The sequence below is a fragment of the Osmia lignaria genome, chromosome 8 (assembly GCF_051020975.1).
Source record: "Osmia lignaria lignaria isolate PbOS001 chromosome 8, iyOsmLign1, whole genome shotgun sequence".
NCBI lineage: Eukaryota > Metazoa > Arthropoda > Insecta > Hymenoptera > Megachilidae > Osmia > Osmia lignaria.
In genome coordinates this window covers 13,843,687-13,867,662 of record NC_135039.1, presented here as the reverse complement: position 1 = coordinate 13,867,662, position 23,976 = coordinate 13,843,687, and the positions used below count along the sequence as shown (strand labels likewise).

Here is a 23,976-nt window from a genome sequence, read left to right as displayed (position 1 = left end):
AACGTATTAAAAATACATTAGCACGCTGCCGGTGGATATTGCTGAAACGTAACCTCGTGGTTTGCAACGATATACAAACGATTCGAATCTCGTTACGAGCAATGAAACCACCCCATTCGACGTTAGAACACGTCGATTAAATGGGCCGCGTGCTGCTTCCAGAATCAATACACGGAATATCCCCGGAAATTAGTTAAACAATTGTACAGCCGCTTTTATCCACTCTACAATTGTACCTCTGTACAGTATTGTTTTTTTATCATTTTAATCCTTGCCGGGAGCAATCAATTCACAATTAGTTAAAATTCAAAATTGAATCGAAACCTGTTTTAGAACCCCTCTCGAAATTAACATCCACAGAAATCTAATCTGAATTACCCTTTATTTACCCTTTTCAATGGCCATCTGGAGATCTCGCACGCTGTACAATACACCCTACACTTTAGTCGACCATTGTCATTGAAATTCCAACTATAGCACTTATAATTATAAATCTTACTGTGACTCACCAATAATCACTGCTATTGAAACGGACTTTGTGGCAACAGTGACTTACCTGAAATCAAAAATAGGATAATAATTTTAGTACTTATTGAAATTCTTATTACACATATGTTAATGGGTCTTTCCGCACAGGTGACGCTAGAATAGCGCCATCTTAGGTTTGCAAAGCGTTCGACACGCGTTTTCTGAAATCTCACGGAGTAAATAGTAGCTTTTATGCAAACGCGTCTTCAATCCCGGCTTAGCGGTCGCCACCCCTTAGTTACGAGGCACATTTTTTGTTAAGAATTGCGAGGCCATCCCTTTTCGAGTGAAACACGAGTATAAAAGAGACATTAGGAATGCGCGTACCAACTTTGGAATAAAAAAATTCTTCTTTCCCAAGGATAAAGCCTAGTAACTTTCTCTATTGTGGCATGTAAATCATGTTCATTATTTTTTTTTTTTAGAAGGGTCTATATACACAGCTGGCAATTAATTTGATCGGATCAGTCCATAAATCGCAGCGTAATTTCCTGTTGTAAATGTTAAACGTCAGGGGATGTTTACAGAAGGTAATTAAGTGTACACAACCGTCCAATAGACGATTTCCTAGATTTCCCTAGATTTTAATCCCGAGTTTCGTTAATTTTCTCCATTCCCAAACATTCTGCACCGAACAATTGCAAATTGTTGAATATATAAAATCATCCTTTTAATTAACTTTTGAATATTATTAACAGTTTGCTTCGAGTGTTGACAAATCCGAGGAAGGAAAATTGCAAATTTACGTCTTAAAACTTTCCATTTGAAATTTTGTTCCGTCTTTTTGTCTCGCGCAGCCGAGAAATTGAACGATTACAAACGTACAACGTGCACGAAATTTATTTCCCGTTTCTGAACGCTTTCGCGTCTCCGAAAGAGGAATTTAATCGCTTTCTTTGACCTTTATTTAATATCCCCGTCTTTGTTGGAACGAGATATAGGAGTATTCCATAAAGGAATACGTGTGCAAGATAACTCTAAAAGGTTGTTACAGGATTTGTAAGCGTACCGTGCACCATAAAGCCAATAGAAACGTGTCACGTGGATCAAAGCGAACCATGGAACGTTAGTAAAGATAAAAGATAAATTGACTTCGCGTTAAAGGAAAACTATTACAATTCAATTTCAAACGGGAAGATTATGATTACCTTGCACATAGAACTAGCATAGGAATGATTTCAATCCCTTTCGACCAAATAACAATTAATTAATATAATTGAAGCCGACGATTTATCATTTTAGATACCTATTCTGAGACAGCCTGTATTCTCAGGAGAAAACTGTTGAAACGCTAAAACGACCACTACCGGACTCCTAAAAGTCTCCAACATCAATTAACCACCCTCTAAAGTCTTGGGAAAATCGAAGAAGGACGAAGTTCGCCAGTTAGCGAAACGTTTCCGCGCCATTTAAACAAGGATCGGAATCGATCCTAAGGAAACTTGTCCTATCTTCCGCTTACATATTCCATCGCTTCTATTTACCAAAATTGTGTCACAGTAAATATGTGAACTCCTCTCATTGGTTCGCTATGTTCACACAAATACACACACATATGGGAGAATATTAGTTCTACAACTCTGGGCGATATTGAAACGTTTCCAGGCGAGCTGTCGTTTATGCAAAAACCTCGTACAACTTGCGAACCAAACGAACTTCCGAATGCACGCGAACGAAACGAAAGAATTCTCGACAAAGAATCGATGGTGACAGGGGTGGATACGAAGGGAGGCTATGAGGGCGATTGCAACCCCCACAGTTATGAAATCATAAAATAAAATCGCTTGTAATAATATTTTAATTTCACTTTTTATATCTATTTCAATTTATTTGGCAATCAAAACAACATCGTCCAAATCCTGGATACTCGAACGCGAGGAAATACAAAACACGGAGAAAGATGCGGTCTAGAGGGAGCCACCAGTGGGCGAGGATAACGAACCAACGGATTACCAGACTCTAATATCATTACAAACTCCTCTCCGCTGAATATCGCAACAAATACAACTCCTAGCTCATATCTCCAGTCTCAGATACACACAACTGTTCACTCGGTCACCCAAATCGTACTTAATGATCGTGATCATTATGCGAGTCAAAGTGGATTAGTGGACGTTCATTTATGTGAGCATATGGAGATTATGTCCTAAATTCAAGCTTAGGTTATATTAAGTAATAATGGTAAGAAAAATAAAATTATAAATTGCTGGATAAATCATTGATAGTATAGCCATTAATAGAGTAGAATAATTCTACCCAACCTTCCCCTACTGTCCCAATATAACCTCACTTCAAAACCAGTTATTCGAATCCGAATGTAAGCCACTGGCAAATATCCTCTCCCTAAGTTTCTAAAGACCAATAAATTATCTGCATAATGATAATTGTGTAGGGTATTAACATCATTACCCAACATCGAAGAAAAATGCCAATTACAGAGACAAAAGCCCTTTCAATTAGAGAGGTAATAATCTATCTCGAGGAACGATTTACGATGATAAATGCACGACGAGTAGTCCATCTATATCATTCCACGTGTTTCCTCGCTGACACATATCTTTTAGCCGCTGGAGGATGTTCACGGATGCATTGAATCATCCGGCTGACGGTCGGGAAAATTCTATGCATGTTTGAGCGAGACGCGTTCACAGTCGTTCCTTTGCTCAGGGCTACTGGGAGCTTGGAGAGCACCGGCGAGTTCTTTTTATTCTGTTGGGTGGGATGGTTTCTCCTCTCTTTTTAAGGACAGAGGGAGCTTAGGTGGTTAGGTCAGAGTGTTGCTGGTCGTTTGAGGACGTAAATTGGTGATATTTGGGGTCGAATAAAAATTTGCGGTGCGGTGATTCAAATGATAAAATAAATTAAAAATAAAAACTGTCTTCTGGTACCTTTTAAAAAAATACTCTTAAAATTAAAAAATAGCAGATGGGGGATTTCAGTTAAGGAGATTAGAAATCCTGGGGAGCATATCAGATAATGGAACTCTTGATCGGATTTCTTCACAGTCCATCAAGGTTCATCGGTCATAGGACGATTTCAAGCGGGTCTCGCAATGTTGGCAGCAGTGCAACCGCACGTGTGCCGCATAATGCTCTCGATATAGCAACGATAATCATCGGGCACGAGTAACGACAACAACACCAACAGCTGACAGTATCTACGGAATGCAATTCACTAAAGACAATGCTGCCGCGTTAAAAGGGCCCGTATAGATAACCTGGTGGCCTGGTCGAACATAACCTATACACGCGTGGCCACGTACGCCCGTCCGCGTAACGATGTGGGGAATCGATATGCCGTCAAGAAGAGTGCATGACCGAGACACGGTAGTTGTATCGTCGGCTTGTTTGCTGATAAAACTGCTTTACTGGTCGGACACTCGGCTAAATAATTGGTTAAATAATTGGCCGTGCGGTGGCCTGTCATTAACCCTTTGCCCGTTGCAATCCGCTTGAACTTTGAGCCCATTGCAGCTTTTCTCTTTGGTCAACTTTATTACGCCATTAGGAATAGTTACCTCTGTATTAGGTGTACCAACGAGTAATTCATTCTGTTTCTACTATCGTTAATGTTAAAAATTAAAATTATAAGTTTTATATCTTAAAATCAGTTCTCTCTGCCAAGTGCCCTAGAAATACTTCTGAAAAAATAAATATCAAGTTGACTGCGTTGTTTTTCTCCCAAAGTTTTTCCAAGTGTATCAAACAATGGTTACGGATCTGAAAAATTTACGGTAACGCCCGCCACTGGCAGATACAGGCATAACTCTAGGAATACTGCGAAATGTGTTCCGCAATACTGCTGACACTTGTGAGCTGTGAAGAAATATTGGCAGAACTCGCATGGAATTCCACGTTCCAGCTTTGGTGGAGATATTTCTCCCTGGGCTATATTCAATGCCTGGTTCTTAAATTTGTTAAGCTATCCAAGATAAATGAAAAATCAATACAATACTTTTTATCACTTTTCTTTCAATACCAAAGATCCTCGTCCGGACTGACGAAATAATTTAACCAGTTATATACCTGATTCCTAACCTAATTTCTGAGTTCAAGAAAATTTGGATATGATGTAGATGTAGTAGTGTCTACAAAAAGATATTGGGCCAGGACCAGGCTAAGCCTTCTGTCAGTAATAGACTTATGGAATATCCATGGATGAAAAAATATCGTCACATTCGTCGAAGCAAATTGTGGAATGCGAGCACGATGGAATACTTTTAACTCGTTCCCGAACCCCGGATCTCCATGTCCCGGACGAGATATGGGATTTATACGTGTCGCGATCCCCGCGTGAATTCGATCTAAACAAATCACGGAATTTCATTTCTGCTACGTATCGGTCGGTGAATTGCCTTCGACCCCTGGGACCCCAGTGAGAGATATATTTCTTACGGTGAAGCTGTACGTTGGTTTTATTAGTTGAGCACCTGAGAAGCCATTTTTTTTTTTTTTAGAATACTTCTCAATTTCGTTCATCTGATTACTAGCTTATTTATGATGTGCATACATGCATAGGATGAACATCTAACCAATATTGTTCCCAAGACGTGCTTGATTAACATGTCTCATCTGTAACGAGCTATTGCCAACAATATCTCCAGGTAGGCCAGATGTAGTATTAGCCTAAACTAGTCATAATCCAGCACTAACACTTGTCTACTCTGTGTTGATTACGTATCCAGTCTAAGCTTGTACAGTGTCTGATTTCTACGTAACCTATGATTGATTTAAGCCTGATACAGATATGTCTTACAAGCTCAAGCAAGATTTGATTTAAACCTAACCTCTATCTCAGCCATATGTGTGTTCTTGAGTTGAATTTAAACCATGTTCGAAGGATCCATCAGTTTCTATTATAGGTTTATGTTTAGGACAATTTTCTTCTGTTTATGAATAAATACTAATTACAAGGGCCCAACTTGGTCAAAGACACTTCTAACTTCAATTAGGCCCACCTAAGTCAATGGGTACATCTAACCTTAATTATGCCCAACTAATTTAACCAAATCCACTGAAAGAATCAACTTAGCCCAAACTGTGTCCCATATAAAAAATTTAAGAATTTTTGTGTAAAATGTTTTTTTTTTGAAAACCTGATGTTTTCAAGATAGATCTTTTTTATACACCCTGTACATCTACCACTTCTTTAACAGCGATATCGATTTCCTCTCGAAGATTCTCGTCGAGACGAACACGATCGACTCGCCCTAAGAAGGGAATACAAAAATATGTGCTTAAGCCCTCAATCGGCCCGTCTACGCGGCGATTTACATGAGAAGACAAAAACTTGCTTTCGAGGCATCCCTTCTACTCTTCTCTCTCTCACGGTACACGGAGTGCGAACGCGGCGGAAGGAAAAAGCTGGCTCAGCGAGACTCGCCCTGTGCAGTACTTTGCATTTTACAATGGCAAAGATATTATGTAAAGCGTCTGTGCGCCGCACCAACACTAATGTATGCCTGCTTGTGTTACAAGGGTAGACGTTTACGAATTTTCAGCGTTTTCCCCGTGAACACGCCACAGAATTGTTTTTCGACTATAGTTTCATTGTTTTTTTCTTTATGCTCTACTTCTTCTCTTTGTAGGTGCACCATTTTGTTATTCGACGCTACACTTAGATTATACGGGTCTATAAAAATTGATAAGGACGTAGAAAAAATTAATAAAAGGAAATTGATTTTATAATCCTGTAATTTGCATGAAAAAGAGATGAAGATTTTTCAAGCTGTAATTTTGAATCCTTGGTTGAATTCCCCAGTCTTTTTCCCAAACTCTGGCAAACGTTGCTGGGGACACGCGAAAAAGGACCAACGAAAAAGAACTAAATTTAAATGCTCGCCGAGAGTATCCGTGCATGCACACCTTGGTCTGGTACGTAAGAACCTCTGCGTCGTGACTACATTTCCATATGCAACACGACGCACGGACCAAGTTAGAGACTGTGTACACTTTGTACACAGACACCAAGCTAAAAGCGTTACGCCAGGTAAGTGACACCGAGGGAAAAAAAGGGACGAAAGGGAGCATTTTAAATGCTCAAGTGCGCGGACACGGAGCAGCATCATCCAGCCGGCTGCATACGTTCGCGAGAAATTGTTCGAGACAACTCTGTGAGGTCGTTTCTGGTCGTGTAATTGGAGACAGCAGAATTGTTTGCCCTCGTTAGTTCTCTCCTTCATGTTTGTCGTTTGGGGCGAATAATTGAATGATTCGTAGACGAAACAATGTGATCTTGAGAGGCTGAGGTTAGGTTAGGATGGTATTTGGAGGTTGGGAAGAAGGTGTATCTTAAAATAAATTGTAAAAAGAGATTGTAAGTTCTAAAATAAATTTTCTAAAATCAATTAGTCCCAGAAAGGATGTGAAAAACTAGGTTATGTTAGGTTAGGTTAAGACATTGACATACGCCATATTGAAAAATATTTGAAAAAGTGAGGTTAGAAATAGAAAAGTATATTTTATCTGTGGACAAAGAATTCAAATCATTTAAGCCTGAAATATCTGAGAATTCAATGTTCAGGAACGATCAAACGCTTCGGTTTCGATCGTCCAAACTGTTTGCTAACAGTGACCAATTGCAGTAGCACCTCGATAACCAATTATGGGTCAAAAGGTCAACAAACCGACTCGCCACGAGCACAAATCGGGAAACAAGCGGGAGATTCGGATAAGCAGCGTTCTAGAAAAGCACACACTGCCAGAGTATAACTCATTTCGAATTTACAGATTAGATGGTGGACCGAGGACGATTTATGGGCTTTGATGGCCGCCTGTTTGAGCGCGGGATGCGACTAATCAGGTTGATTCGTCGAATTACGTGGTCCGCGAAATATCTGATCAATACCGAGTGTTATATAAATTTTCGAATATTGTTACAGCCCCTAACAAACCAAAATAAAATGAAATAAAAATTTTTTTAAAATCATTTTAAGAAAATTATTTTGTGTATTACTCTACATTGGCTGAAATTAAAAAGAACACAATTGATCAGACTGTTCCTCGTAATTTTAAACGCAAAGAGCCTCGATAACGGCATAGAATAATTGAGCGAACAAAATGCCCCGTGTCGTCCAATTAGGTGAGCCGGCACAGTAGCCAGTAACGATCATTTTTTTGTTCTCCCTCAAATCTCTGCACCCACTTTATAAGCGGTCTGATCCTAGATTAGAGTTAATTTTGAAACGACGAACCGATCGACCGTTCGTAAGTGGATTCTTCTCGGGCGTCGTCGTTGTCGATGAGCAGGATTACGTATCAGCCGGTTCGATAGAGTATAATCGAGTAACGAGCAGTCTAAAAGCGTCGACGAATAACATCGATCGATACCCTGACGATTTGTTCAAGCTACTAAACGCGTGATACATCATTTAGGTTAGATAAGATTTCAAAGTTAAAGATGGGTGAGATTAGGAGTCGAGAAATGGACCTTTGAGAGGACTCGAATTATCTGGGCAATTAATTATTAACTGAGCTAATTTTCAAAATAACAGAGTAATTTAGATGGAAGATCCTAATTAAAAGCACTTATAGCCTAAGTACCTTAACCTAAATTTAGGTTATGGTACTTTTAGTGTACTAACCTAAAACTAAGAAGTTGGTCAATTTTTGACACTTTTCTCAGTTAATATTTTTTAACGAATTAAGAGATTTTATTGAAATTATTCAACAGGCATCAATGCCCCAAGAGAGCTGAACGATTGGAAATAAAAGGACCGCGCAAACAAATCTCTTTTGATATACGGTTTACTGCATCGCGACGCTCAACTTCAAACAGCTGCTGGATTGCCGAATTTAATGTTTTTTTGCCTTTTTCCCGCGGTATGAACTCAAAGCTATAGAATTTACGAGAGCTCATAGCTCTGACGGTCAAAATAAATCCAGCTGCAGCCCCGATGGTTAAAATAAATCTATACGCTGACAATACGGTTTCGAAATTCGGCCAGTGTAAAACAATTTTGATTGCATATGCTCTAAATTCCGTCAAAAGGTTTCAATTTGCCATTTTTCCCTTTTATTTTTCGGTGATCTTTCAACCTAGGGATAATTCCACTTGTTAGATTTTTTCAACTAGAAACAAATAACTTTTATGGCTAAAAGAGATACCATTTTTCAAACTTCTATTTTTTGAATCATTTACATTTTATATTCATTGATATTTCCCGCCAGATTGCCCTGTCCTCGCGTTGCCCGCGTCATGCCCAGTGCCCTCTCTGCCTGATGCAACATTCTCAGTTTTCATGAAAACTATTTCATGCATCAAAGTCCACGAGTGAAAATCATTTTCCACGTTCTCCTTATCGATCGATTAAGCATCGAACGGCAAAAGAACGAGCAATTAATCGATCGTTGCCGTTGGAGAAGCTCAAAGATTCGTTTTGCCCGTACACGAACCTCGGGCTAATTGGGTTCTCGCAGTGGGTCTTCGTTTTACCATCGAACGAACGCAACAGTTGAAATTTCAGCGTGGTAAAAAGGACGTGAAAAGTGTCTTCTTTCTCGCTGGGAAATACTGTGTTAGCAAAGGAACAGACGAAAAATGCCCCGCTCTCGAATTCCGGTTCACTGATTGACACAAGAATCTCACGGGCCCTCTCATCGTAGTTATCTTCAGCGTTTCCTCGCGTTCCAGAACGCTGGTTGCTTTGTAGCTGTACGCCGAGGAGAAGCTTGTCAAGAATTTTCCCTAGACGACGACGTCGACGACTTATGAGAGAGGCCACGTTAACAATACTTTATTACCGTGTATGGCCGGGAAACTTGGAGAGCCGGGAAGAATAAGGCTCGATCGTCCTTGAATCTTCGATGGAGAGGTAAAAGTTGTGGTGTGCCGAGAGAATGGGCTTATTCTTTGGAAGAAAATTGAGTGACGGGGCCTTTTCATCCTGGATCTTACTGTACGAGTCGATTTTCAGAGGTTTACTGACAGCTAACTTGCAATCAACTGGTTAAAAAAGTAAAATGAGTAATGTTAACCCTTTGACTACCATGTTAGCTGCATTTTAGGTTAAGTTCAACAGGATATGTCTTCTGTTTTCTAATAGAAAACTTACAATTCTAAGCACCCTCTACACCAAAATCTAACCTAAACCTAACCTTACCTAACTTAATTTAGGCATTCAGCTATTGTCACAGCTATCTATACACGCGAGCCTCGTCTGAAACCCAGATACTGGAAATGCAGACACCGATCGCGAGATATTATGCAGAAAATTGCCGACGAAAGAAATCTGTGGCAAGAGATGAGGACAGGGATTGAAGGGGATCGAAATCCTGGTACCAAAATAATGTAGTCGAATCCTGCCCTTGGTATACATATGTGTATATGCGGGGGGAAATACATGCGTGTAGATAGGGTGAAATATGAAAGGGTAGGTGGAATAGGGAAAGGAAGGGCTGCATTGAATTTTGACCGACGTAGAAAGTAATATTTGTCGCCTTATTTTTTCTTGGATTTATATCTAAAAAATTCTATTCTATTAATACATTTCCCTTCATTTTCCTTTTACTATGTGCTTGCATATAGTTTATAAATAAAAGGCTCTGTGTTCCTATTTCTCTGATGAACAAAGAATTATTTTACTTTCCAGGTTAAATTTGATTATAGGCAAAGTATCAAATTTTATAACCTTTCTATTTGTTGCTAACAAAGGACTTCACACGAAAGAGCTGGAAACTGAAACGACCTTTCTCTCAAACTCGGCGCGCAGCAAAATACATAAAACATCCAGCTAGGCAGTTATGTTTCGCTCGGTCGGTTAGCCGTGGGTGCGCGCGGGCGCGTGCACGCGCAACAACGCCAACAGCTTCGCGAATTCCATAAACGGAAGCTCCCCAAAAATCTCAAACTTCCGTACATCAAACGAGCTGCAGAACAACACCGCCGCGAACACAACGAAAGCAAACAGCCCGACAACGATCAACGGTACAACGCCTCCGTGAACTGTTCTCGCCACCCTCGCGCCCAAAGCCCGAAATTTAAGGGCGTGGAGCCATTAAATAAAGTTATCCGTTCAGTGGATGCTACGACCGAGCACCTAGCATATCCTGGAATTCACTTGCAATGAAACAACTAAAAGTGTACCATTCCTTTTCCCTTGTTTCAAGGAATCTCTAATTTGTTCGCGAAACACTTATTTCAAAGTTTTCAAATAAAATAAAGTATCTACTTTATGAATAAATCAACTATGAATCATTATGGCAGGTATGTAGATAATTATAATTAAATTTTGAAAAAATGATTAAAAATGGAAACTGTTGGATAACAGATGGAGTTCTGGTAGAAGATTATGCATAATTTATCATATCTATATGTATATCAACGAAAACAAATAGTTATTTTCTAGGGGGTATATATATGCCATCCGTCTCGAAAGGGTAAGAACGGAACTGAGAATTCCAATTGCGCCGGCATCAAGCGAGACAAGGTTGCCGTTCCAGCAGACATTGACCCCCGGAGACTAGAGAGGGTGGTGTTTTGGGGAAGATTGCCCAAGAGAAAGGTCGAGAACGGAATGAAACGAGTGAGAGGAAGCAACCAGAGAGCAACCCCTTCTCTCAGACTCGTGAAATTTCCCTCTACCTCTGCTTTCTTCAGCCCTTGCTAAGCCTCTTTTCCACTGCCGCACTAGACCACTCCATGGGCTAGCCCTTCTTCTCTATAGGACGATTCAAAACAAATTACAAAAAGCTTTGAAAATTTTTTAAGGAAATGTCTCATATTCAAGTGGGCCCTGTTCTGTTTAAATCTTTACAAAATTAATTTAATAAGTGCACCTGAGATACACTCCTGTTGCACCTGCCTAGTATCTACTTAACCACCCCATCCCTAACGACTGTCCATATTTAGCGATTCACCCTGTTTCATTAAGGACGTTAATGATGGTTAGTGGCGTCGTTACTAGTTGCAGAGGAACAGGTTAATATCGCCGTCGTTTAATGTATGCATCACTGTTCATATTATTAAAGTTACGGTGCAAAGGAACATTCGATTAGCAGTCGATGTATTGTATCGTTTACTTCACGGTGAACTTAATACTGACCCGTTGTTATTAACGGATTAATTAACCAATAATTTTCTTAATTGAAAATTAAACATTGCATGTACTGTTTGTGCCGGATTCTGTTCTTTAATATTAAATCTTTTTATAAAAGTCAGGATATAAAGAGAATAATTTGTTAATTATCTTGAAATTCTATAAAAATGACCAGTTTACGTAATTGAATTAATAATTAATAGCATATTATGTTCCCTCTTGCATTCAGTCAAGAATTATTCGAGTTCAATCTGAATATCCTGCACGCGGTTATTAACCGGTAATTAATTCATTACAAATAAAACATTTTGTAGCGGGACGCATTGTCTGGATGCGAGCAAGCAAGCATTTTTATTGAAAATTAATATCGAAGACAGGGGAAACGTGGAATCAAAGGAAACCGAGTAATTTAATGGCACGGAAACACGGTCGACTTTTCAGTTCCAATTAAAATGGCTCGCGTGGCGAGTCGCGGGCACGGAAATGAAAAATAAATTATTTTTCAATTAGCCCACAATATCTCTACTACCTTTCACTCCAAAAATGAAAAGAATAAAATCCACCATTATTTTCGTTCGAATAAACACGATATCGTTTTAGGGAAACGAAACAGAACAAAAATGAATCTCTACCCGCAAATACACTTGTTTCCATGCCAGTCTTTTTTAAGAATCGCGATGAATATTAATAAATGCTAATGTATCTCGAGGACTAATTTGCCTCAGTCATGGTGTATGATCAACATTCACGCTATACCAAGAATGAACGACAAAGAACCGCTGCTTTTCAACGTGTACAGTGGTACTGCATAACCGATTGCTCAATTCGCCTCCCTAGGTACCCCACTATAGGGGAGGGTCATAGTATTCTACCTACTATAGCTCTTTGTCTGCCGCTGTTGCTCGGATAAACAAATGGCTATCGATGGATCCGTGGATTCCATTGGTTATGGAAGAGCCAAGAATCTCATAACTAACACCAATAAGTCGAAAAGCTGAACCCAATGTCAAGGAAGTCTCACAAAGGAGAACATTGCGAGGCGTTCGAAGTGGATGCCCTTAATTCCCTTCGAGTAAGATCTAATGAAGCAATTCAACCGTGACCACGGACCGTTTCAAAGTTTCGAGAAATGTCCCCGTTGTACGAGATGGCCGGTACATTACGGGCTGTAATATCAGCCACACCGATGCCGCAGCTCGCCTATATTTCGCCAACTATACTTCGACTGCACATACGGCGCGAACCAGAAACACGGTCAAAACATTAGCTACTACGGGACGATCATTATTAGCGCACCCACCTCCGCCCCCCTTCGAAACGATAATGTTTCATGCTAACGGGGCTGCTAGTCGTTAGAAGAGCTCTAATCGTCGTTGCTAACTTCGCCCAATTGATTCCGTGCCCCGGGAAGCGCGACGAACCGTTATCACGCTGTGTACAGCGGCCTGTGTTTACAGCAGCCTCAAGGTTAACCTTGATTCTCCGCCGCAATGCACTGAACCCTGAAGCCTTTCCGGATCACGTAAACAAGATCAATCGACAGTGTCAGTCATCCCTGGGACATTGGGACGCGAATCTAATTCACATTTCTTTGTTCCTCTCGAGTTATGTCCTTAGGCCGAGCCTTTATCCGGTGGTAAAAATTAAGTCGATCCTTAAGAGGGTGTCCTAACCCAGATCCAACCCAGACAGTTTCATAAGGTCGCGGAGGAATGCTGCGGTCCCTCTGAAACTTCGACCTGTGCTCAACTTATGCAAATTGCCAGAGTAAACAATGCTCGAGTTCAAGGGCCGAGGCGAAGGTTAAAGTCATTCCGGGCGCGGAATTAAGCGGTCCTGATTAAGAACCGCTCGCAACAATTGCTACTCCAGATGTAATAGAACCCGAGTACCGGGTATGCCCGCCTGTGCCCTCGCTCGGTCAACGCGGACACACACGTCCGGCGTGTCAGAAACACCGCTGGACTGCGCGAAATTTCAAACGAACAATGCGCGGCACACCCGCCACACCGGTCTACCATAAGCAACGGACCCAGTCGGTATGGGGCCACACCATGGAACTGTCCCACCTGGTCTGACCACTCGCGCGAAAATAATCAACACGTACCTCGAGGCGGACGAGTCCGAGCCGTACACCGGTGTCCTTGACACGTTGCAGACAGCACCGAGGGATCGATGTCCTGGTCACCAAGGGAAAACAGGAGGGAAAGAAAGATATAAAAAAGAAAAACAAGAAACGATCCGTTGCAACACACACCACACCTTCGCGATCACCAGGACGGTCCGCGTATACCGCGGCTCTTTTGTTCCCCGATCGGTCGGATCAGTTACAAACGTCACGATTACAGGTTTACGATCTCTCCTGTCGAGTTGTGTCAGTCGCGTTACATCTCGCCGGTACACCGACGCGACTCGAAGCGACGAGGATTGAATCGCGGTTCGCCGATAACTGCCGATGACGCCGGGATACAGACTCGGCAGGCAACGCGACCAACCCCGCGGAACACGCATGCGCGCCACCCCAGACCTGCTACCCCCCTCCGCCACCAATCACGTACCGTACAATGGTTCGGGAAAGCTACTGTTCCCTACTGAGGCCGAAGTGCCTTTTCTGGCGCAGTTTTTTGAAAGAGGACGCGTTCAGTGATACGCCGTCGTGGGAAGGACAGGTTTAACCCGAGCGAGGCTCGATGGAACACATCAAAACTTTTTAATCCCAAGCGCCAAATTTCGTATCCCTTATGAAAGGGTGGATATTAACAATGAATCTGTGTTCCATCTTTTTTTTTTTAATAATATGAATGATGGGAGTAAAATGATTTTTAAGAAAAGCACCCTTAGACTCAATTTTTATCAAAATCAATTGCTACGGAAGTATGATTCGTATACGGTGTGCAAATAGTAGAAAGATTCGATCGTTTCACCACGTTCCATCCGAAAACATTTTTCACGACTTTATAGGAACGGCGGTGTCTGGCTTCCGACGATATTTAAGAAAGCCCTCGATTCATCGTGGCACGTAGCTACGCTAAGAGGTTTCAACGGCACGCCAATTTCGCCTTAAAGGTGTCTACTGTGTATTGAGAATTCCCGATTGAGTTTGCGAACACGTTTGCACAGCCAAGCACGCCGAAAGTAAGTTTAAAGAAACGCCCGGGAACTTCCTCTATAAAGTCGACCTAATAACGCTTTTTAGATACACGCGTAACTTCCTGCCGGAGTTTTAAAACATCCTTCAGCTACACGTCACCTCTATTGATTTCTCTACGACCTGTGACACTGGTTCATATTTTTAACACTAATTTTCACTTGTACAGCTCGTTTAGAAATTTATTGAATTATTTTTAACGTTGTTACAGGAAGCTTGTAACCCTTCGCGAGTTAAACGATATTAATATACAGAGGCTGTATTAGCATCGAGAACGAATTTTGAGGCAGGTATTAATCATACCGCAGAGCTTCCATACTAATTCGCTGATACCGATGAAACGCATTAAACATCCATAGTACAATAAATTCCTAATACAATCGGCGATGTGTTACATGAATCAGTGAACCGATTAAAGTTCCCTGTTACGTGTGCAATATTCCTGAATTAGAATAGTTAAATGAGTGCTTCGTCAGCCTCTGTCTAATTATTAACTCGGCCAGAACGAGCTGATAATGAAGACATATCTAATACGATAGTCTTTGCCGATTAATTTATCAAAAAGTAGAGTATCTATAAAACGCTAGTTCATCCGACAGTGGCTCTCATCCAGGGATGAGGATAGCAATCTCGGGGAACGCATCGACGCATCGACGACCCAAATCAGAGTTTATTGGTGTACAGGGTATAGAGGTTATCAGAGAAAAATGGGGAGCATCGTGAGATCGTGTCTAGCCATAAGTAGCGATCTCAGATAGTGGGTGGGTCACAGAGGGGCTGCATAAGATACATTCACATCCCCTATACACGCGTGCCTTTGTACACCTACCGGTTCGCGCTTTTGTGTGCGTCGTTTAGGTGTACGGAGCTCCGTGTATGATGGAGATAGTGAAATGTAGCGCAGCCGAGCGGCGGAGCCATGAAATTATTCGTGTACAGATAACTCGACTTAACGACATTTAGAAGCGATACCTCAACGCACCGAGCCACGGAAAATTGCGCTGATAATCCCTGCATATGTTCCTATTATTCCGAAGCCCCATACACCGCCGCGATTTATCACCGGCAATTTTGGCTTCGACGAGCCACCACTTTTCCTGCCCGTCCGAGATGTTTGCAATAGTTATGAGTGGATGTTACGTCAGTTTATTTGGGGTTTCTGGGTCAATTTCGGTATTGTACCTGGATTTCTCTCTCTATGGCTACTGTGTTTATTAGACGCATCCATCTTGGATTTGAATTCTAACCTCAAAGAAATTCGAAACGTTTATCTATTATAGAGATAATTCTTTATGTCACATCTTCTGAAACGGTTAATTTATGAAATGACAGTCATTTACTGGGCTCATTTCTTAATTTAAGGAAAATGGAAGAATGGGCCTTCTATCGCGTTTCCGATGCTTTCCGCCAGAGCGCGCTCGGATCGCGACAAAGCATTAAACGAAAAACAGAAACCCGAGAAAAGGAACAGCACCTCCAATCGGGGCTAATGAAATTACACGGAAGCTACGACGCGCGAGTCAAAGCGGCCGATTTCCATCAGGAATATATTTGTACGTAAACAAGCTATCGCGATATAAATCAAGTAGCTCCATTCGAGCCGGATTTTCCTGCCCGAAACGTGAAGTTCGAACGAGTACAGGAGGAACAACGAGAAAAAAGAGAAAAGCGACGAACACAGAGAGTGAAAAAAAAAGAAAGGAGGGAAACGAGCAAGGATAAAAAACAAGCAGTAGAGGGGTGAGACGAAAGCAGATTGGATCGATGGAATGACGACCCGTTTCCGCTCAAGCGGATTTCCACGGCGTTATTTTCGCGATAGTCGCGGGGCTGGTTAACTTGCCCGTGTTCGCGGTACGACAGAATGCATGCTCAAAGCGCAGAAACAAGCCTGCGGACAAGCGCAGCCTCCACCCGTCTCGCCATCTTTTTTCCACGCTCGTTTCATCTCTTTCCGTTCGAGATGAGTCGATGCCGGGCTCGGTGTAGAAGCCGGGCATAGTAGGAAATGGGAAAACGAAATGAACCGTGAATAATTATGTATTAGTTTTAATGCTTCGTGGTTTACAAGCCACGACCGTAAAGACGTTAGAGGTTCGGGGTATTAGCGTCAAAGGTGCTTCCTTCATTTTCCCGCCCTATCGAACCGATGAGATCAAACGAGATTCGTGAAAAGCTACTGGATTTTTTCCTAGAATACGTGTGCATATTGAGTAAGGTGTTATTATTTTAATTTTTTTAATGAAGAAGACATTGATATTCAATGTAAACCGAAATTGGTATCTATACCATAACTAGGATGTATAGTGACAAATATCGGATAAGATATAGGTAGTACATGTACTGTCAGTTATAAATGAATCTATACGCAGAAACGTGATGCGTTACGAAGGATCCTGAGCAGCGTTTTAATCGTTGGTTCCGTTCTGGAATCGGCTGCGAGGTAGAAGGAGGCAGAGGGGAAGAAATGACAGGAATTAATTCCATCTGACGTTTATGTAAATGGAAGAATGCGTCTATCTATTGAGCCGAGGATACACGTGTGCGAACGTTCGTTTATAGATGCACTGACGTTCTATTGACGGGTAAGTTAATTAAAAATTTTCCTGCGATTCTGCAAGATAATATTGGATCTCGAATGGATTTTATAAAAATATCACGGTTATTTCTGATGCAGTTTTCGTTCCACTGCAAAGTAGCAAAATAATATATTAATAAGAGATTTAATATCACCGGTCACTGATCTTAACCTAACCTGACCCAACTTAACCTAATTCCGTGGCGCCACTGTAAAATCAAACAGTGACTTTTACCACATTTGGCGTTTTAAGACATTTCTTTCTTCTCTTGGTTCATATGATGTTGATTATTAAAATTTTTATTTCATACTCAATTTGATATTGCATATTTCATATCTTTCGTCCTACAGAATTCTACTTTCCACGTAGTAATGTTCACTTTATGTAATTTTATATACAGCATATTTCATATTTCTGCAATTCTGCATTTGGCATTCTACAACTAAAACTCGACCCGGGCTTCTTTGTAACGCAACGCGTTTACGTGTACAGTTTCATTTGTAGCTGAACGATCGTTCAGCGGGAACGAGCCAGTCTGTCGGCCACAAAGCTGGTTGCTATGTAAATGAAAATAATAATTGCAAAATACGTCGGGAAACGACGAAAGTTTCTCTGCAGACGGATCTTATAATCGTTCATCGAAATGGATCGTTGACAAGTTTCCCGCTGTCAAGCGGTGCCGTTGCCCTTTTGCACCGTTGAATCTAATTACCGGAACGTCAGTTTTACCAACTTTTCCGCGTTTTGCATCTTCCGGAATTATTTCCGCGTTCCTGTTGTAATAGCCACCTTCTCTCACTCGGCATAAAGGCAGTCACCATCTAAAAAGATGATTCATTTAAGTTCCCGCCGCGATAATGGACTCGTCCTACTTTTCAAACCTAGATTAAACGATTCCTGGATGAGCATTTAGTTTAGTCCCTTCATAAATTATAAATGTATACTTTCAACCATTGGGAGGTTATCATTTTGGTCTAACCTGCCTTCGTTTTCATTTGACATGAAACACACACGTGAACCATGTAAGAAAGAGGTTAGGTCAAAATCGTAAGGTAAGGTTAGGCATCTGGAACCTAACCTGACATACCCTAATCCTAATTCTACATAAAACTGTAGTGATTAATAAAAGTTATTTGTCTCAGTTCTAACATATAAATTATTTTAAACAAATTTAGTCCCTTCATAAATTATAAATGTATACTTTCAACCATTGGGAGGTTATCATTTTGGTCTAACCTGTCTTCGTTTTCATTTGACATGAAACACACACGTGAACCATGTAAGAAAGAGGTTAGGTCAAAATCGTGAGGTAAGGTTAGGCGTCTGGAACCTAACCTGACATATCCTAATCCTAATTCTACATACAACTGTAGTGATTAATAAAAGATATTTGTCTCAGTTCTAACATATAAATTATTTTAAACAAATTTAGTCCCTTCATAAATTATAAATGTATACTTTCAACCATTGGGAGGTTATCATTTTGGTCTAACCTACCTTCGTTTTCATTTTACATGAAACACACACGTGAACCATGTAAGAAAGAGGTTAGGTCAAAATCGTAAGGTAAGGTTAGGCATCTGGAACCTAACCTGACATATCCTAATTCTAATTCTACATACAACTGTAGTGATTAATAAAAGTTATTTGTCTCAGTTCTAACATATAAATTATTTTAAACAAATTCACGTTAATAGGGATACACTTTGATAAGTACTTCTTAGGGAGTTGTTTGAAAAAATGTCAGGAAGGCGGAAGCAATTAATTTATCAGTTTTTTCCTAGCTGCCAAGACGGAAGTAACCCTTCTTAAAAGGAAGGGGTGGCAGAGCCTTGAGCATCCTTCACTTGTTCTCACGTTGTTCGACAAACTATCGCCAAAGAAGTTTTAAAGCTGACCAAAAGTACCGACACTGGCAGACGAATGACTAGCGACTTTTCTCGGCCAGCAAACTTCCCAGCTACTTCTATGCATGACAGCATCCTACTAATAAAAGGAAAAAAAACACCACGGTCCGTGTTTTATTTCCATGACTTACGTTTGATACAAGTGAAGGAATATTTATGGAACGCTTATGGAAGGAAGTGCATATTAAATTCCATGCAACGTCTTTTCATCTTTGAGACTTTACCTCCTGGAAAATCTGTTGATTTATTGTCGTTTATGTGATTGATACAGTAATGGACACGTGTGAGTTGAGCAAACAGGACTCTAAGAGATTGTGTTTACCCTTTGGTCGCGAATATGTTGATACAGTGGACCAGTATGTTGAGGGTCAATATAGTTATGTACTTATCATTGGGCATAATATTCTTATAATTAAAATCAATAAAATGAATTTATAAGCTAGGCTTCTATCATTTTATGGAATAATTATACGGGCCATTTTTTGAAAATTAAAAATGGTCCTTCGACAAAATAGATATTTAAATATAAATTTTTGAGAAAAGGAGAAAATCTATCCTGTGAGAAAAAAGAAGCTACTTCGAGATGTAGTGTATAGTTACTCTTTCAATAAATGATGTGCCATTAAGTTATGCGGTGGAAGTAACAACGAGCGATACTGGGGCTCAGCCAGCGAATAAAATCTTAAAGGTAGGGAATGTCAGGCGAGATTTAAAAAGTCGCCCCGTGCTGACCCCGCGCGTGAAAACCCTCCGCCATGGACAAATCGTCCGTGAAATGGAGAAATTCGCGAGGATGCTGTGGAAAATCCGCGCTTCGTCCACGGAATACCTTATGGCTAGATCTTGTTAACATTCAGACGTGGACAAATACGTCCAAACAATGCATACGTGTGATATGTTTTACGAAATGGAACACATTTAAATTTATTCTGACGTCGAATAGCAATCGATATCTATTTTCCTGGGAAACTATACAACTGTACTGCTTTACAAATACTTTTATAACTCGATACGATCATTGAATATTCAGATCATTTATTTTGAAAATGATGCAGGTGCAACTTCGACCAGAAAAATCGATAATACTGTTGCTATGGTTGCAAATTGAGGTTATGTTTTTGTTTACGAAACATCTGCGAGAGAGCAAATGAAAACAATGCTTTCATTAAATAGAGTATAATTGTTAAAAGAATTGAAAGATATATTTATTTTATTTTTGAACATAGATATCAAAATTATAATCTCAAGAAATTCAAGACAATCATTGTGACATTGCCACTCTGAAAGAAAGGGTTGAAATAGAAGTTTCTGAAGGATCATTCCTCCTTCTTCTCGAGTTTCAAATCTATCCAAAGCGATAAAGAAGCATCGGAGGAGCCGTGGATTCGTATCGAGCTCTCGCTGAGGCTTCGAATACGCCGACAAAGCTCGAGACATAAGGAAAGCCATCCGTTTGCGGCTCCTCCGACATTCACCGACGAAGGATGACCAGCCTGTAGGTACAAATGAAGGATCTTCAGTTCTCTCAGGCCAGCAGTACAGATAAAGCTGAAGGATCGATCCGAAAGCTTCCTACCCCATCCCTTCGGGGATGCTGAACGTTGAATACACGCAAGCGCAGCGACGCGGGTACCGTGTTTATTATGCATGTTTTATGAACGGACTCCCCTATGTGTACGTGTGCACGCCTATTGCAAAAAGCAATTTGTTCTGGCGTGCGTACGTTTCGTATTTCAGGGTAGAAAAGATCCACGTAAGGCTATCTCGAAATATACTCAACGACGCTTACGAGATTTTAATTGAATTCCACTTTTGAAAATGGCATAAGTTTTCTAAATGATAATTTGCAATCAATTTTTATGGTTATACATTTCAGGAGACACTTTGGATTAAATTAATTGTTAAACATAGATATGGATTTATGAATTTGATAAAATATAGGATCTATAGATGGGACTCTATAAAGGACCTAAATCTCTTCACTTAAATCCGGTAAGTTATTATCTGTGAGATCAACCGGAGTCTATCGTTTACAGAACACTTCACGAGAACGTTGGAACACTTCAGCTGTGCATACTACACATGTGCAGAGGAATATAAAATGTGTGAGATAGAATGGAGATCCTGGAATTTGAAATACCGTGTAGAAAGTGCTCGTTCAAACCTTTCTACCATTTTGGTAACTGAAGATAAAGTACATTTAATGTCCCTGCGATGGGGTAATTTAAAATGATCTAGGTAGGAATGACGATATATATTAATTTATCCTGAAAATCATTGAAAAAGTTTCAATTGTAGATAAAAATAACTTTGCACCCATCTGTTGAATCAGATTGCAATATCTGTCTATAGAGGGTTAGGTTAGGTTAAGTTAAGATTGAAGCCACGATTATTCTGATCATATCGAATTATTAAATAATTTCCATTAAAAATTTCCAAATTCTGCTTGCATATTTTTCATAAAACAATAAATCACTGTGTTGATCACTTTATGAGATGCACCTGGTTCTTGAAAGAGCCTGTAGAACCAGGAGGTAACTGCTATTATTACGCTTTTTATTAGTCACGTTCCGAAGACCGGGCTCACTAATTTACAGAGACGTTCAACGTTGAAGGGAAAGTTTCAAAGAAGTTCGCTTAACAAGCTTCGCCTAGTGCTTCCTGATTTCTTGTTTCCGCGCATTTACAAAGCTTCCCCGCGAAAGAACATTAGTTTTTCTATTTCCGTGTTGCTCGCCCACTAGCTACGTAGATGTACAAAGCATCGGTGAGACGTAGGAAATTTAATGGACCTTAAGAACACTGCCCCACTGATTGATGGAAACCATTGTAGTTCTCCTAGTATTCTATTAATAAGGATCAACAAGTATTTGATTTAGTATATAGATACTTGTATGCTTGGACATATTGAATCAGTATGTTTGAATATTGGGATTGCTATACTGAGCAAAGTATACTAGTACTTAGTATATACTTAAGTGATTTAGTACTTGGGCACTTGTTGAATAATACTAGAGTACTATATACTAGAATGCTTAGATACTTGTATACGTTATGGTACGATATTGAATACTTTTTCATGATTATTACTGGAAGTATAATACATATATGTATCTTATCTTCGTTATTTTATAAACCCAGAACCTAGCACACAATGGAGAAATAGTTTTTATTTCCGGAAGTTTCAAGTTTCACGAAACTCCCTGGTTTCGTGTATCTTGATTTAATAAGTATGGATATTTAAATTATGAAAAGATAAACCTGAAAGTAAGAAGCACAAAGAAAGCAAAGAATAAAATATATCCAATTTTTTTTGTTTAACTAAACTAATGATGGAAATTAAAAAATCATTTCACTGATAAACAATTTCAACCAATAAAACAATAAATTCAAAAAAATATAGAAAATCTAATTTACAAATTATGTTATTTATTTATTTATTTCAATTATCCGTATTTACTATACGGGAGGAGTAATAAATTTCATCGAAGCTAATAAATCAATGAAGACAGACCAATTTATTACATAATAAATACACTTTAGAAGGCGTGCTTTAATTAATAACCCATTAAGCCTTCGATGGCAATTTATTTATTTATTTATTTTTTGTTTTTGTTTTTTCAGAGTACGCCAGTTCCCCATAAATCCCTGTGCCTCGAACACTTCCCTCGCAAATGACTCTCTTCCCATGGCAATTCGAAAACCCATTAAATTTCAAGTTAATCCTGCAGTCTCCCGGGACGATATTAGACTGTCAGTGTAACGTGTATAATGGACGACGGCCACGAATCTCCGTATCCTTGATCCTCAACAAGGAACAGGACGAAGTTGCATCTGCACTCGACCGACCATTTTACCAATACTGCAGAAAATCGAAGGGTTCCGACAGAAAATGGCTCCTACCATGAATTGCAATTCTTCTGTTTATAAATTTATTTCAATAATTTTTATTTTTAACCTTTAGGTATTCTAAGAAGCACATTTGTTTTAATTTTAAGAACAAGGAACGTTCGCGTAATTAATCGATCCTTCATTCGATGAAGGGCTGTCTAAGAACGTCAGATTCGAGAAAACGAATTGCCTGCACGCGTTTTCCTAGAGACTTTTTTGCTCGCACGTTTTTCACGGTTTAGCATACGACTGGCCGCGAACAGCAACAACGAGAAAGTAATAACTGCACAGTGAAATGACAAATTCGCTGCAAATATTGCAGGCCGGGACGTCGTGTGCGTCGTAAATCTGCGTTATGGCTATAATGCAAGCCGCGGAACGATTTCCAGCTGGTAAGACCAGAAAGAGTTTCGTCGTTTGCAGCGACATGGAAATCCCTTACCGTTAAGTCCGTGCCTAACCTACAGAATATTAATAATAATATTCATTCTATTTAATTAGAACTTAATATTTGCGTTGATAAAATTCTGGAAAAAACCTTTTGAAAATTAAAGAAGACACTTTTTTTCAAAATTTCGCTAATAAAGTTTGTAGCACTTGTACTATCAAACTTTTATTAGAAATATTTTTTTACATCTCTCATATTTTAAGAGTTATACGCGAAAAATGAGAGGGCCGAGTTGATTTTTAGGTTAGGTTCGATGAACCAATGTTGTGTTTCCTAGCCGGTAACGTAAGTACTTTGAATCGAATGGTGTTTTAAATTCAGTGGTTTCAGTGAAAATAAAAGGTTTCCATAAGGACAAAGGGGTAACTCGTTACCCAGCGTTTTAACGATCGTCCAGCCATTTGTTCCCCAGCGTTCACTCGAGAAGCTCTCGCGTAGTT

At 40.0% G+C, this 23,976-nt stretch overlaps 1 protein-coding gene and 1 long non-coding RNA gene across 10 annotated transcripts in view; one reads left to right on the top strand and one right to left on the bottom strand.

The window, feature by feature from the left end:
* Positions 1 to 23,976, bottom strand: part of LOC117606700 (uncharacterized) — a 259,654-nt gene that overhangs the window by 196,280 nt on the left and 39,398 nt on the right. For 4 of the 9 annotated variants that reach the window (XR_013062566.1, XM_034329493.2, XM_076689677.1 and 1 more), the window contains exon 1: positions 13,671 to 14,035. The exons of 2 other annotated variants lie outside the window; for them this stretch is intronic. The gene's annotated coding sequence lies outside the window, so the exon portion shown is untranslated. Of the gene's footprint in view, positions 1 to 2,012; positions 2,254 to 13,670; positions 14,037 to 23,976 lie in introns of those variants that run through there. 3 more of the 9 variants (XM_076689678.1, XM_034329503.2, XM_034329495.2) reach the window with 3 other exon arrangements.
* On the top strand, positions 8,372 to 10,682 carry LOC143305522 (uncharacterized). The gene is made up of 3 exons (XR_013062535.1): positions 8,372 to 9,424; positions 9,643 to 9,803; positions 10,118 to 10,682. It is a non-coding gene; the product is annotated as an uncharacterized LOC143305522 (long non-coding RNA).